The sequence below is a fragment of the Lampris incognitus genome, chromosome 2 (assembly GCF_029633865.1).
Source record: "Lampris incognitus isolate fLamInc1 chromosome 2, fLamInc1.hap2, whole genome shotgun sequence".
NCBI lineage: Eukaryota > Metazoa > Chordata > Actinopteri > Lampriformes > Lampridae > Lampris > Lampris incognitus.
In genome coordinates, this window is record NC_079212.1 from 162,743 (window position 1) to 178,340 (window position 15,598).

Here is a 15,598-nt window from a genome sequence, read left to right on the forward strand (position 1 = left end):
TTTTTTTTTTTGTGTGGCTCAGGCAGCCAGTCTCTGCTGTAGGATTGTCTGCCCTAACTGTAAGATCCATCCGTTAAGTTTATCCAAACCTAACGCTAACCAAAAGCTGCAGAAGACTAATTTCAGTGCTCATTTCTGCCGTTCTTAACTTGAAATATGTTTCTACTAGAGGAACCCTGCTGGAATGTAGCGGTTTGGTTATCCACCCGTCTAAATCTTCCTCCTCTTCATCCTGCCAGCTAACCGCCTGCCCCGAAACCTCCAACTCCCTTCCCGCAAATGCTCGATCATCTGAAATGCCGAGAAAAGTGGTTTACCCCCCTACTCCAACTCCCTCCCCCCAAATGCTCAGAATCATCTGAAATGCCAAGAAAAGTGGTTTTTAGCCATTTTTAGAAAATGCATATTTTGCATAATTATGTATGATTATTAAAATTAATTCTCTGCTATTTTTCTGGTCCTCTGGAACAATACCTACCACCTCCAAAAAAATTAGGATCATAAGGGCATTTTTGCAAAAATGCATTTATTTTGCATAATGCCAAATATTTCGAAGTCCGATTTTTTCAAAAAAAAATTTTATACATAGGTGGGAAAAAGTGAGCTGCTCAGACTCATCTGAAATGCAGAGAAAAGTGGTTTTTAGCCATTTTTAGAAAAATGCATAATTTTAATTTTCTGGGATTTTTCCTTTACTCTGAGACAATACCTACCACCTCCAAAAAGAATTAGGATCATAAATGCTTTAGTTTCCGGTCCCGCTCCCGCTATCTACACTAAACTGACAGACATATACGCGCACACATTACGAAAACCTGAGTAGAAAGTGATTCCCGCCAGCCACGATAATGGGCTGCCATGAATCTTCCTTAGCGCAAAGCGGGTACAGGGAAGTTTTTTAATGACAAACTCTGCTTTTATGACAGTTGAGGGCTCCTTTACGGGAGCTTCGAGGAAGAAGTGCATTCTGAGGGGTTAAAAAGGGGGGGAAAATCCAGAAATCCACCAGTTTTATCCAGACCTAAACCTTAGTCCTACTCCTTTCCCTAAAAACATTAAATTGCAATAGTGGACAACTTAAAAAAAAAAAAAAGAGAAGAAGCTTATATTACTCTAAACCCCACCAATAAATTTTCAAGCTTAAAGCAGGGTGAACTAATCAAGATGGGAGGTGAATTGTAAAGAAGAAACATCCACATTTACTGTATCCTTAATCCATCAAACTCTATCCACATCTTTAACCCCAATACTGGGGGTATCTCCAAGCCGGCACTCTGGTGACACGTGCTGACCCGGGCATTCAACCCTAAACTTTCACTCCGAGAAGGTCAGTATTATCCATCAGAAATACCATTGCCATGGTTCGCTTGCATATTGTGAAGAGTTAGTCTCTGTTGCTGTGTTGTTCTAGAGAAATGTTTCTAAAGTGAGTCCTGCTACCCACGATGATGAGCTGTGATGCTTCTTCCTGAGCATAAAGCAGGTACAGAGAAGTGGTTTAATCACATTTCTGTGCTTTTGTGGAAAGAAGCATGCTCTGAGTGGTAAAATGCAGAGAGCCATCAATTAATTTCATTTAAACATAACCCTGAAAACAGCCATAGCAGTGAACTTCAAAAAAAAAAAATATTTATAATGCTCCAACCCCCACCATCAATTTTTAAGTTTAAACGGGGTAAACCAATCAAGATACAAGACAGTGGGAGATCAATTGTAAAGAAGAAAAAACATCCAAATTGAACCTACCATTAACCCATTAAACTCTCTCCATAACCCTAATCCTGAGGGTTTCTCCAAGCCGGCACTTAGGCACTGTCCACCTGAGCAGATAAAACTTTACCCAAACCCTACCTAAACCGAAACATGTAGAAAGAACCATCTGTTAATTTGATCTAAAACTTTGACTACGAGAAGCTTGGTTTTCTCCTTCAGAAATGACATTGCTGTGGTTAGTTTGGCTCCTTCTAAGAATTAATCCCACAAATAATACCATAGCAACAGACTGTCTTGGCGGTTGCCAAGCTAACCACTGCAGTGGCATTTCTGATGGAAAGTACAGAGCTTCTCGGTGTCAAAGGTTTGGATAAAATTAACGGATAGCTCAGTCTACGTTTTTCTGTTGGACTTGGCGGTAGAACTAGGGTAAGAGGTGTTTTTTTTTTTTTTTTTTTTTTTTTTTGCTCAGGCAGCCAGTCTCTGCTGTAGGATTGTCTGCCCTAACTGTAAGATCCCTCCGTTAAGTTTATCCAAACCTAACGCTAACCAAAAGCTGCAGAAGACTAATTTCAGTGCTCATTTCTGCCGTTCTTAACTTGAAATATGTTTCTACTAGAGGAACCCTGCTGGAATGTAGCGGTTTGGTTATCCACCCGTCTAAATCTTCCTCCTCTTCATCCTGCCAGCTAACCGCCTGCCCCTAAACCTCCAACTCCCTTCCCGCAAATGCTGGATCATCTGAAATGCCGAGAAAAGTGGTTTACCCCCCTACTCCAACTCCCCTCCCCCAAATGCTCAGAATCATCTGAAATGCCAAGAAAAGTGGTTTTTAGCCATTTTTAGAAAATGCATATTTTGCATAATTATGTATGATTATTAAAATTGTTAATTTTTTGCTATTTTTCTGGTCCTCTCTGGAACAATACCTACCACCTCCAAAAAAAATTAGGATTATAAGTGCATTTTTGCAAAAATGCATTTATTTTGCATAATGTCAAACATTTTTGTCTTTTTTTTTACATAGGTGAAAAAATGAAAGATGCTCAATCATCTGAAATGCAGATAAAAGTGGCTTTTAGCCATTTTTAGAAAGGCATATTTATGCATAATTTTAATTTTCTGGGATTTTTCCTTTACTCTCTGAGACAATACCTACCACCTCCAAAAAGAATTGGGATCATAAATGCTTTAGTTTCCGGTCCCGCTATCTACACTAACAGACATATACGCGCACATTACGAAAACCTATGAGTAGAAAGTGATTCCCGCCAGCCACGATAATGGGCTGCCATGAATCTTCCGGAGCGCAAAGCGGGTACAGGGAAGTTGTTTAATGACACACTCTGCTTTTATGACCGTTGAGTGCTCCTTTATGGGAGCTTCGAGGAAGGAGTGCCTTCTGAGGGGTTAAAAAGGGGAATAATTCAGAAATCCACCAGTTTTATCCAGACCTAAACCTTAGTCCTAATCCTTACCCTAAAAACATTAAATTGCAATAGCAGACAGCTTAAAAACAAAAAAAGCTTATTACTCTAAACCCCACCAACAACTTTTGAAGCTTAAAGCAGGGTAAACTAGTCAAGATGGAAGACAATGGGAGGTGAATTGTAAGGAAGTAACATCCAAATTTACCGTATCCTTAAACCATCAAACTCTATCCACATCCCTAATTCTGGGGGTATCTCCAAGCCGGCACTCTGGTGACACGTGCTGACCCGGGCATTCAACCCTAAACTTTCACTTCGAGAAGGTCAGTATTATCCATCAGAAATACCATTGCCATGGTTCGCTTGCATATTGTGAAGAGTTAGTCTCTGTTGCTGTGTTGTTCTAGAGAAATGTTTCTAAAGTGAGTCCTGCTACCCACGATGATGAGCTGTGATGCTTCTTCCTGAGCATAAAGCAGGTACAGAGAAGTGGTTTAATCACAAGTTCTGTACTTTTGTGGAAAGAAGCGTGCTTTGAGTGGTAAAATGCAGAGAGCCATCAATTAATTTTATTTAAACATAACCCTAAAAACAAACTGCCATAGCAGTGGACTTAAAAAAAAAATCATTTATAATGCTCCAACCCCCACCGTCAATTTTTCAAGTTTAAACGGGGTAAACCAATCAAGATATTAGACGGTGGGCGATCAATTGTAAAGAAGAAAAAACATCCAAATTGAACCTACCATTAACCCATTAAACTCTCTCCATAACCCTAATCCTGAGGGTTTCTCCAAGCCAGCATTTAGGCACTGCCCACCTGAGCAGATAAAACTTTACCCAAACCCTACCTAAACCGAAACATGTAGAAAGAACCATCTGTTAATTTGATCTAAAACTTTGACTACGAGAAGCTTGGTTTTCTCCTTCAGAAATGACATTGCTCTGGTTAGTTTGGCTCCTTCTAAGAATTAATCCCACAAATAATACCATAGCAACAGAGACTGTCTTGGCGGTTGCCAAGCTAACCACTGCAGTGGCATTTCTGATGGAAAGTACAGAGCTTCTCGGTGTCAAAGGTTTGGATAAAATTAACGGATAGCTCAGTCTACGTTTTTCTGTTGGACTTGGCGGTAGAACTAGGGTAAGAGGTGTTTTTTTTTTGTTTTTTTTTTTGCTCAGGCAGCCAGTCTCTGCTGTAGGATTGTCTGCCCTAACTGTAAGATCCATCCGTTAAGTTTATCCAAACCTAACGCTAACCAAAAGCTGCAGAAGACTAATTTCAGTGCTCATTTCTGCCGTTCTTAACTTGAAATATGTTTCTACTAGAGGAACCCTGCTGGAATGTAGCGGTTTGGTTATCCACCCGTCTAAATCTTCCTCCTCTTCATCCTGCCAGCTAACCGCCTGCCCCTAAACCTCCAACTCCCTTCCCGCAAATGCTGGATCATCTGAAATGCCGAGAAAAGTGGTTTACCCCCCTACTCCAACTCCCTCCCCCCAAATGCTCAGAATCATCTGAAATGCCAAGAAAAGTGGTTTTTAGCCATTTTTAGAAAATGCATATTTTGCATAATTATGTATGATTATTAAAATTGTTAATTTTTTGCTATTTTTTTGGCCCTCTCTGGAACAATACCTACCACCTCCAAAAAAAATTAGGATTATAAGTGCATTTTTGCAAAAATGCATTTATTTTGTATAGTGCCATTTTTTTTTTTTTTTACATAGGTGAAAAAATGAAAGATGCTCAGAATCATCTGAAATGCAGATAAAAGTGGTTTTTAGCCATTTTTAGAAAAAGGCATATTTATGCATAATTTTAATTTTCTGGGATTTTTCCTTTACTCTCTGAGACAATACCTACCACCTCCAAAAAGAATTGGGATCATAAATGCTTTAGTTTCCGGTCCCGCTATCTACACTAACAGACATATACGCGCACATTACGAAAACCTATGAGTAGAAAGTGATTCCCGCCAGCCACGATAATGGGCTGCCATGAATCTTCCGGAGCGCAAAGCGGGTACAGGGAAGTTGTTTAATGACACACTCTGCTTTTATGACCGTTGAGTGCTCCTTTATGAGAGCTTCGAGGAAGGAGTGCCTTCTGAGGGGTTAAAAAGGGGAATAATTCAGAAATCCACCAGTTTTATCCAGACCTAAACCTTAGTCCTAATCCTTACCCTAAAAACATTAAATTGCAATAGCAGACAGCTTAAAAACAAAAAAAGCTTATTACTCTAAACCCCACCAACAACTTTTGAAGCTTAAAGCAGGGTAAACTAGTCAAGATGGAAGACAATGGGAGGTGAATTGTAAGGAAGTAACATCCAAATTTACAGTATCCTAAAACCATCAAACTCTATCCACATCCCTAATTCTGGGGGTATCTCCAAGCCGGCACTCTGGTGACACGTGCTGACCCGGGCATTCAACCCTAAACTTTCACTTCGAGAAGGTCAGTATTATCCATCAGAAATACCATTGCCATGGTTCGCTTGCCTATTGTGAAGTTAGTCTCTGTTGCTGTGTTGTTCTAGAGAAATGTGTTTCTAAAGTGAGTCCTGCTACCCACGATGATGAGCTGTGATGCTTCTTCCTGAGCATAAAGCAGGTACAGAGAAGTGGTTTAATCACAAGTTCTGTACTTTTGTGGAAAGAAGCGTGCTTTGAGTGGTAAAATGCAGAGAGCCATCAATTAATTTTATTTAAACATAACCCTAAAAACAAACTGCCATAGCAGTGAACTTAAAAAAAAAATCATTTATAATGCTCCAACCCCCACCGTCAATTTTTCAAGTTTAAACGGGGTAAACCAATCAAGATATTAGACAGTGGGCGATCAATTGTAAAGAAGAAAAAACATCCAAATTGAACCTACCATTAACCCATTAAACTCTCTCCATAACCCTAATCCTGAGGGTTTCTCCAAGCCGGCACTTAGGCACTGCCCACCTGAGCAGATAAAACTTTACCCAAACCCTACCTAAACCGAAACATGTAGAAAGAACCATCTGTTAATTTGATCTAAAACTTTGACTACGAGAAGCTTGGTTTTCTCCTTCAGAAATGACATTGCTGTGGTTAGTTTGGCTCCTTCTAAGAATTAATCCCACAAATAATACCATAGCAACAGAGACTGTCTTGGCGGTTGCCAAGCTAACCACTGCAGTGGCATTTCTGATGGAAAGTACAGAGCTTCTCGGTGTCAAAGGTTTGGATAAAATTAACGGATAGCTCAGTCTACGTTTTTCTGTTGGACTTGGCGGTAGAACTAGGGTAAGAGGTGTTTTTTTTTTTTTTTGCTCAGGCAGCCAGTCTCTGCTGTAGGATTGTCTGCCCTAACTGTAAGATCCATCCGTTAAGTTTATCCAAACCTAACGCTAACCAAAAGCTGCAGAAGACTAATTTCAGTGCTCATTTCTGCCGTTCTTAACTTGAAATATGTTTCTACTAGAGGAACCCTGCTGGAATGTAGCGGTTTGGTTATCCACCCGTCTAAATCTTCCTCCTCTTCATCCTGCCAGCTAACCGCCTGCCCCTAAACCTCCAACTCCCTTCCCGCAAATGCTGGATCATCTGAAATGCCGAGAAAAGTGGTTTACCCCCCTACTCCAACTCCCTCCCCCCAAATGCTCAGAATCATCTGAAATGCCAAGAAAAGTGGTTTTTAGCCATTTTTAGAAAATGCATATTTTGCATAATTATGTATGATTATTAAAATTGTTAATTTTTTGCTATTTTTCTGGCCCTCTCTGGAACAATACCTACCACCTCCAAAAAAAATTAGGATTATAAGTGCATTTTTGCAAAAATGCATTTATTTTGTATAGTGCCTTTTTTTTTTTTTACATAGGTGAAAAAATGAAAGATGCTCAGAATCATCTGAAATGCAGATAAAAGTGGTTTTTAGCCATTTTTAGAAAAAGGCATATTTATGCATAATTTTAATTTTCTGGGATTTTTCCTTTACTCTCTGAGACAATACCTACCACCTCCAAAAAGAATTGGGATCATAAATGCTTTAGTTTCCGGTCCCGCTATCTACACTAACAGACATATACGCGCACATTACGAAAACCTATGAGTAGAAAGTGATTCCCGCCAGCCACGATAATGGGCTGCCATGAATCTTCTGGAGCGCAAAGCGGGTACAGGGAAGTTGTTTAATGACACACTCTGCTTTTATGACCGTTGAGTGCTCCTTTATGAGAGCTTCGAGGAAGGAGTGCCTTCTGAGGGGTTAAAAAGGGGAATAATTCAGAAATCCACCAGTTTTATCCAGACCTAAACCTTAGTCCTAATCCTTACCCTAAAAACATTAAATTGCAATAGCAGACAGCTTAAAAACAAAAAAAGCTTATTACTCTAAACCCCACCAACAACTTTTGAAGCTTAAAGCAGGGTAAACTAGTCAAGATGGAAGACAATGGGAGGTGAATTGTAAGGAAGTAACATCCAAATTTACAGTATCCTAAAACCATCAAACTCTATCCACATCCCTAATTCTGGGGGTATCTCCAAGCCGGCACTCTGGTGACACGTGCTGACCCGGGCATTCAACCCTAAACTTTCACTTCGAGAAGGTCAGTATTATCCATCAGAAATACCATTGCCATGGTTCGCTTGCCTATTGTGAAGAGTTAGTCTCTGTTGCTGTGTTGTTCTAGAGAAATGTGTTTCTAAAGTGAGTCCTGCTACCCACGATGATGAGCTGTGATGCTTCTTCCTGAGCATAAAGCAGGTACAGAGAAGTGGTTTAATCACAAGTTCTGTACTTTTGTGGAAAGAAGCGTGCTTTGAGTGGTAAAATGCAGAGAGCCATCAATTAATTTTATTTAAACATAACCCTAAAAACAAACTGCCATAGCAGTGAACTTAAAAAAAAAATCATTTATAATGCTCCAACCCCCACCGTCAATTTTTCAAGTTTAAACGGGGTAAACCAATCAAGATATTAGACAGTGGGCGATCAATTGTAAAGAAGAAAAAACATCCAAATTGAACCTACCATTAACCCATTAAACTCTCTCCATAACCCTAATCCTGAGGGTTTCTCCAAGCCGGCACTTAGGCACTGCCCACCTGAGCAGATAAAACTTTACCCAAACCCTACCTAAACCGAAACATGTAGAAAGAACCATCTGTTAATTTGATCTAAAACTTTGACTACGAGAAGCTTGGTTTTCTCCTTCAGAAATGACATTGCTGTGGTTAGTTTGGCTCCTTCTAAGAATTAATCCCACAAATAATACCATAGCAACAGAGACTGTCTTGGCGGTTGCCAAGCTAACCACTGCAGTGGCATTTCTGATGGAAAGTACAGAGCTTCTCGGTGTCAAAGGTTTGGATAAAATTAACGGATAGCTCAGTCTACGTTTTTCTGTTGGACTTGGCGGTAGAACTAGGGTAAGAGGTGTTTTTTTTTTTTTTGCTCAGGCAGCCAGTCTCTGCTGTAGGATTGTCTGCCCTAACTGTAAGATCCATCCGTTAAGTTTATCCAAACCTAACGCTAACCAAAAGCTGCAGAAGACTAATTTCAGTGCTCATTTCTGCCGTTCTTAACTTGAAATATGTTTCTACTAGAGGAACCCTGCTTGAATGTAGCGGTTTGGTTATCCACCCGTCTAAATCTTCATCCTGCCAGCTAACCGCCTGCCCCTAAACCTCCAACTCCCTTCCCGCAAATGCTGGATCATCTGAAATGCCGAGAAAAGTGGTTTACCCCCCTACTCCAACTCCCTCCCCCCAAATGCTCAGAATCATCTGAAATGCCAAGAAAAGTGGTTTTTAGCCATTTTTAGAAAATGCATATTTTGCATAATTATGTATGATTATTAAAATTGTTAATTTTTTGCTATTTTTCTGGCCCTCTCTGGAACAATACCTACCACCTCCAAAAAAAATTAGGATTATAAGTGCATTTTTGCAAAAATGCATTTATTTTGTATAGTGCCTTTTTTTTTTTTTACATAGGTGAAAAAATGAAAGATGCTCAGAATCATCTGAAATGCAGATAAAAGTGGTTTTTAGCCATTTTTAGAAAAAGGCATATTTATGCATAATTTTAATTTTCTGGGATTTTTCCTTTACTCTCTGAGACAATACCTACCACCTCCAAAAAGAATTGGGATCATAAATGCTTTAGTTTCCGGTCCCGCTATCTACACTAACAGACATATACGCGCACATTACGAAAACCTATGAGTAGAAAGTGATTCCCGCCAGCCACGATAATGGGCTGCTATGAATCTTCCGGAGCGCAAAGCGGGTACAGGGAAGTTGTTTAATGACACACTCTGCTTTTATGACCGTTGAGTGCTCCTTTATGGGAGCTTCGAGGAAGGAGTGCCTTCTGAGGGGTTAAAAAGGGGAATAATTCAGAAATCCACCAGTTTTATCCAGACCTAAACCTTAGTCCTAATCCTTACCCTAAAAACATTAAATTGCAATAGCAGACAGCTTAAAAACAAAAAAAGCTTATTACTCTAAACCCCACCAACAACTTTTGAAGCTTAAAGCAGGGTAAACTAGTCAAGATGGAAGACAATGGGAGGTGAATTGTAAGGAAGTAACATCCAAATTTACCGTATCCTTAAACCATCAAACTCTATCCACATCCCTAATTCTGGGGGTATCTCCAAGCCGGCACTCTGGTGACACGTGCTGACCCGGGCATTCAACCCTAAACTTTCACTTCGAGAAGGTCAGTATTATCCATCAGAAATACCATTGCCATGGTTCGCTTGCCTATTGTGAAGAGTTAGTCTCTGTTGCTGTGTTGTTCTAGAGAAATGTGTTTCTAAAGTGAGTCCTGCTACCCACGATGATGAGCTGTGATGCTTCTTCCTGAGCATAAAGCAGGTACAGAGAAGTGGTTTAATCACAAGTTCTGTACTTTTGTGGAAAGAAGCGTGCTTTGAGTGGTAAAATGCAGAGAGCCATCAATTAATTTTATTTAAACATAACCCTAAAAACAAACTGCCATAGCAGTGAACTTAAAAAAAAATCATTTATAATGCTCCAACCCCCACCGTCAATTTTTCAAGTTTAAACGGGGTAAACCAAACAAGATATTAGACAGTGGGCGATCAATTGTAAAGAAGAAAAAACATCCAAATTGAACCTACCATTAACCCATTAAACTCTCTCCATAACCCTAATCCTGAGGGTTTCTCCAAGCCGGCACTTAGGCACTGCCCACCTGAGCAGATAAAACTTTACCCAAACCCTACCTAAACCGAAACATGTAGAAAGAACCATCTGTTAATTTGATCTAAAACTTTGACTACGAGAAGCTTGGTTTTCTCCTTCAGAAATGACATTGCTGTGGTTAGTTTGGCTCCTTCTAAGAATTAATCCCACAAATAATACCATAGCAACAGAGACTGTCTTGGCGGTTGCCAAGCTAACCACTGCAGTGGCATTTCTGATGGAAAGTACAGAGCTTCTCGGTGTCAAAGGTTTGGATAAAATTAACGGATAGCTCAGTCTACGTTTTTCTGTTGGACTTGGCGGTAGAACTAGGGTAAGAGGTGTTTTTTTTTTTTTTTTTTTTTTTTTGCTCAGGCAGCCAGTCTCTGCTGTAGGATTGTCTGCCCTAACTGTAAGATCCATCCGTTAAGTTTATCCAAACCTAACGCTAACCAAAAGCTGCAGAAGACTAATTTCAGTGCTCATTTCTGCCGTTCTTAACTTGAAATATGTTTCTACTAGAGGAACCCTGCTTGAATGTAGCGGTTTGGTTATCCACCCGTCTAAATCTTCATCCTGCCAGCTAACCGCCTGCCCCTAAACCTCCAACTCCCTTCCCGCAAATGCTGGATCATCTGAAATGCCGAGAAAAGTGGTTTACCCCCCTACTCCAACTCCCTCCCCCCAAATGCTCAGAATCATCTGAAATGCCAAGAAAAGTGGTTTTTAGCCATTTTTAGAAAATGCATATTTTGCATAATTATGTATGATTATTAAAATTGTTAATTTTTTGCTATTTTTCTGGCCCTCTCTGGAACAATACCTACACCTCCAAAAAAAATTAGGATTATAAGTGCATTTTTGCAAAAATGCATTTATTTTGTATAGTGCCAAACATTTTTTTTTTTTTTTTACATAGGTGAAAAAATGAAAGATGCTCAGAATCATCTGAAATGCAGATAAAAGTGGTTTTTAGCCATTTTTAGAAAAAGGCATATTTATGCATAATTTTAATTTTCTGGGATTTTTCCTTTACTCTCTGAGACAATACCTACCACCTCCAAAAAGAATTGGGATCATAAATGCTTTAGTTTCCGGTCCCGCTATCTACACTAACAGACATATACGCACACGCGCACATTACGAAAACCTATGAGTAGAAAGTGATTCCCGCCAGCCACGATAATGGGCTGCTATGAATCTTCCGGAGCGCAAAGCGGGTACAGGGAAGTTGTTTAATGACACACTCTGCTTTTATGACCGTTGAGTGCTCCTTTATGGGAGCTTCGAGGAAGGAGTGCCTTCTGAGGGGTTAAAAAGGGGAATAATTCAGAAATCCACCAGTTTTATCCAGACCTAAACCTTAGTCCTAATCCTTACCCTAAAAACATTAAATTGCAATAGCAGACAGCTTAAAAACAAAAAAAGCTTATTACTCTAAACCCCACCAACAACTTTTGAAGCTTAAAGCAGGGTAAACTAGTCAAGATGGAAGACAATGGGAGGTGAATTGTAAGGAAGTAACATCCAAATTTACCGTATCCTTAAACCATCAAACTCTATCCACATCCCTAATTCTGGGGGTATCTCCAAGCCGGCACTCTGGTGACACGTGCTGACCCGGGCATTCAACCCTAAACTTTCACTTCGAGAAGGTCAGTATTATCCATCAGAAATACCATTGCCATGGTTCGCTTGCCTATTGTGAAGAGTTAGTCTCTGTTGCTGTGTTGTTCTAGAGAAATGTGTTTCTAAAGTGAGTCCTGCTACCCACGATGATGAGCTGTGATGCTTCTTCCTGAGCATAAAGCAGGTACAGAGAAGTGGTTTAATCACAAGTTCTGTACTTTTGTGGAAAGAAGCGTGCTTTGAGTGGTAAAATGCAGAGAGCCATCAATTAATTTTATTTAAACATAACCCTAAAAACAAACTGCCATAGCAGTGAACTTAAAAAAAAATCATTTATAATGCTCCAACCCCCACCGTCAATTTTTCAAGTTTAAACGGGGTAAACCAAACAAGATATTAGACAGTGGGCGATCAATTGTAAAGAAGAAAAAACATCCAAATTGAACCTACCATTAACCCATTAAACTCTCTCCATAACCCTAATCCTGAGGGTTTCTCCAAGCCGGCACTTAGGCACTGCCCACCTGAGCAGATAAAACTTTACCCAAACCCTACCTAAACCGAAACATGTAGAAAGAACCATCTGTTAATTTGATCTAAAACTTTGACTACGAGAAGCTTGGTTTTCTCCTTCAGAAATGACATTGCTGTGGTTAGTTTGGCTCCTTCTAAGAATTAATCCCACAAATAATACCATAGCAACAGAGACTGTCTTGGGGGTTGCCAAGCTAACCACTGCAGTGGCATTTCTGATGGAAAGTACAGAGCTTCTCTGTGTCAAAGGTTTGGATAAAATTAACGGATAGCTCAGTCAACGTTTTTCTGTTGGACTTGGCGGTAGAACTAGGGTAAGAGGTGTTTTTTTTTTTTTTTTTGCTCAGGCAGCCAGTCTCTGCTGTAGGATTGTCTGCCCTAACTGTAAGATCCATCCGTTAAGTTTATCCAAACCTAACGCGAACCAAAAGCTGCAGAAGACTAATTTCAGTGCTCATTTCTGCCGTTCTTAACTTGAAATATGTTTCTACTAGAGGAACCCTGCTGGAATGTAGCGGTTTGGTTATCCACCCGTCTAAATCTTCCTCCTCTTCATCCTGCCCCTAAACCTCCAACTCCCTTCCCGCAAATGCTGGATCATCTGAAATGCCGAGAAAAGTGGTTTACCCCCCTACTCCAACTCCCTCCCCCCAAATGCTCAGAATCATCTGAAATGCCAAGAAAAGTGGTTTTTAGCCATTTTTAGAAAATGCATATTTTGCATAATTATGTATGATTATTAAAATTGTTAATTTTTTGCTATTTTTCTGGTCCTCTCTGGAACAATACCTACCACCTCCAAAAGAAATTAGGATTATAAGTGCATTTTTGCAAAAATGCATTTATTTTGCATAGTGCCAAACATTTTTTTTTTTTTTTACATAGGTGAAAAAATGAAAGATGCTCAATCATCTGAAATGCAGATAAAAGTGGTTTTTAGCCATTTTTAGAAAAAGGCATATTTATGCATAATTTTAATTTTCTGGGATTTTTCCTTTACTCTCTGAGACAATACCTACCACCTCCAAAAAGAATTGGGATCATAAATGCTTTAGTTTCCGGTCCCGCTATCTACACTAACAGACATATACGCACACGCGCACATTACGAAAACCTATGAGTAGAAAGTGATTCCCGCCAGCCACGATAATGGGCTGCCATGAATCTTCCGGAGCGCAAAGCGGGTACAGGGAAGTTGTTTAATGACACACTCTGCTTTTATGACCGTTGAGTGCTCCTTTATGGGAGCTTCGAGGAAGGAGTGCCTTCTGAGGGGTTAAAAAGGGGAATAATTCAGAAATCCACCAGTTTTATCCAGACCTAAACCTTAGTCCTAATCCTTACCCTAAAAACATTAAATTGCAATAGCAGACAGCATAAAAACAAAAAAAGCTTATTACTCTAAACCCCACCAACAACTTTTGAAGCTTAAAGCACGGTAAACTAGTCAAGATGGAAGACAATGGGAGGTGAATTGTAAGGAAGTAACATCCAAATTTACTGTATCCTTAAACCATCAAACTCTATCCACATCCCTAATTCTGGGGGTATCTCCAAGCCGGCACTCTGGTGACACGTGCTGACCCGGGCATTCAACCCTAAACTTTCACTTCGAGAAGGTCAGTATTATCCATCAGAAATACCATTGCCATGGTTCGCTTGCCTATTGTGAAGAGTTAGTCTCTGTTGCTGTGTTGTTCTAGAGAAATGTTTCTAAAGTGAGTCCTGCTACCCACGATGATGAGCTGTGATGCTTCTTCCTGAGCATAAAGCAGGTACAGAGAAGTGGTTTAATCACAAGTTCTGTACTTTTGTGGAAAGAAGCGTGCTTTGAGTGGTAAAATGCAGAGAGCCATCAATTAATTTTATTTAAACATAACCCTAAAAACAAACTGCCATAGCAGTGAACTTAAAAAAAAAATCATTTATAATGCTCCAACCCCCACCGTCAATTTTTCAAGTTTAAACGGGGTAAACCAATCAAGATATTAGACAGTGGGCGATCAATTGTAAAGAAGAAAAAACATCCAAATTGAACCTACCATTAACCCATTAAACTCTCTCCATAACCCTAATCCTGAGGGTTTCTCCAAGCCGGCACTTAGGCACTGCCCACCTGAGCAGATAAAACTTTACCCAAACCCTACCTAAACCGAAACATGTAGAAAGAACCATCTGTTAATTTGATCTAAAACTTTGACTACGAGAAGCTTGGTTTTCTCCTTCAGAAATGACATTGCTGTGGTTAGTTTGGCTCCTAAGAATTAATCCCACAAATAATACCATAGCAACAGAGACTGTCTTGGCGGTTGCCAAGCTAACCACTGCAGTGGCATTTCTGATGGAAAGTACAGAGCTTCTCGGTGTCAAAGGTTTGGATAAAATTAACGGATAGCTCAGTCTACGTTTTTCTGTTGGACTTGGCGGTAGAACTAGGGTAAGAGGTGTTTTTTTTTTTTTTTGCTCAGGCAGCCAGTCTCTGCTGTAGGATTGTCTGCCCTAACTGTAAGATCCATCCGTTAAGTTTATCCAAACCTAACGCTAACCAAAAGCTGCAGAAGACTAATTTCAGTGCTCATTTCTGCCGTTCTTAACTTGAAATATGTTTCTACTAGAGGAACCCTGCTGGAATGTAGCGGTTTGGTTATCCACCCGTCTAAATCTTCCTCCTCTTCAACCGCCTGCCCCTAGACCCCCCACTCCAACTCCCTCCCCCCAAATGCTCAGAATCATCTGAAATGCTGAGAAAAGTTGTTTACCCTCCAACTCCCTCCCCCAAATGCTGAGAATCATCTGAAATGCCAAGAAAAGTGGTTTTTAGCCATTTTTAGAAAATGCATATTTTGCATAATTATGTATAAGTATTAAAATTGTTTTAATTTTCTGCTATTTTTCTGGTCCTCTCTGGAACAATACCTACCACCTCCAAAAAAAATTAGGATTATAAGTGCATTTTTGCAAAAATGCATTTATTTTGCATAATGCCAAACATTTCTAAGTCCCAGTTTTTTTTTTTACATAGGTGAAAAAATGAAAGATGTTCAGAATCATCTGAAATGCAGATAAAAGTGGTTTTTAGCCATTTTTAGAAAAAA

General features: G+C 39.8%; 13 pseudogenes; all 13 read left to right on the forward strand.

Annotated features, from left to right (window-relative positions):
• Positions 1-1,379: 1,379 nt before the first annotated feature.
• Positions 1,380-1,546, forward strand: LOC130108575 (small nucleolar RNA U3; annotated as a pseudogene).
• A 1,396-nt stretch (positions 1,547-2,942) lies between these two features.
• LOC130108591 (small nucleolar RNA U3) lies at positions 2,943-3,124 on the forward strand (annotated as a pseudogene).
• Positions 3,125-3,518: 394 nt separating this feature from the next.
• On the forward strand, positions 3,519-3,686 carry LOC130108577 (small nucleolar RNA U3; annotated as a pseudogene).
• Positions 3,687-5,080: 1,394 nt separating this feature from the next.
• On the forward strand, positions 5,081-5,262 carry LOC130108589 (small nucleolar RNA U3; annotated as a pseudogene).
• A 398-nt stretch (positions 5,263-5,660) lies between these two features.
• Positions 5,661-5,824, forward strand: LOC130108585 (small nucleolar RNA U3; annotated as a pseudogene).
• Positions 5,825-7,208: 1,384 nt separating this feature from the next.
• On the forward strand, positions 7,209-7,390 carry LOC130108592 (small nucleolar RNA U3; annotated as a pseudogene).
• Positions 7,391-7,784: 394 nt separating this feature from the next.
• LOC130108581 (small nucleolar RNA U3) lies at positions 7,785-7,954 on the forward strand (annotated as a pseudogene).
• Positions 7,955-9,328: 1,374 nt separating this feature from the next.
• LOC130108587 (small nucleolar RNA U3) lies at positions 9,329-9,510 on the forward strand (annotated as a pseudogene).
• Positions 9,511-9,904: 394 nt separating this feature from the next.
• Positions 9,905-10,074, forward strand: LOC130108582 (small nucleolar RNA U3; annotated as a pseudogene).
• A 1,391-nt stretch (positions 10,075-11,465) lies between these two features.
• LOC130108586 (small nucleolar RNA U3) lies at positions 11,466-11,653 on the forward strand (annotated as a pseudogene).
• A 394-nt stretch (positions 11,654-12,047) lies between these two features.
• Positions 12,048-12,217, forward strand: LOC130108583 (small nucleolar RNA U3; annotated as a pseudogene).
• A 1,375-nt stretch (positions 12,218-13,592) lies between these two features.
• On the forward strand, positions 13,593-13,780 carry LOC130108590 (small nucleolar RNA U3; annotated as a pseudogene).
• A 394-nt stretch (positions 13,781-14,174) lies between these two features.
• LOC130108578 (small nucleolar RNA U3) lies at positions 14,175-14,342 on the forward strand (annotated as a pseudogene).
• Positions 14,343-15,598: the final 1,256 nt, after the last annotated feature.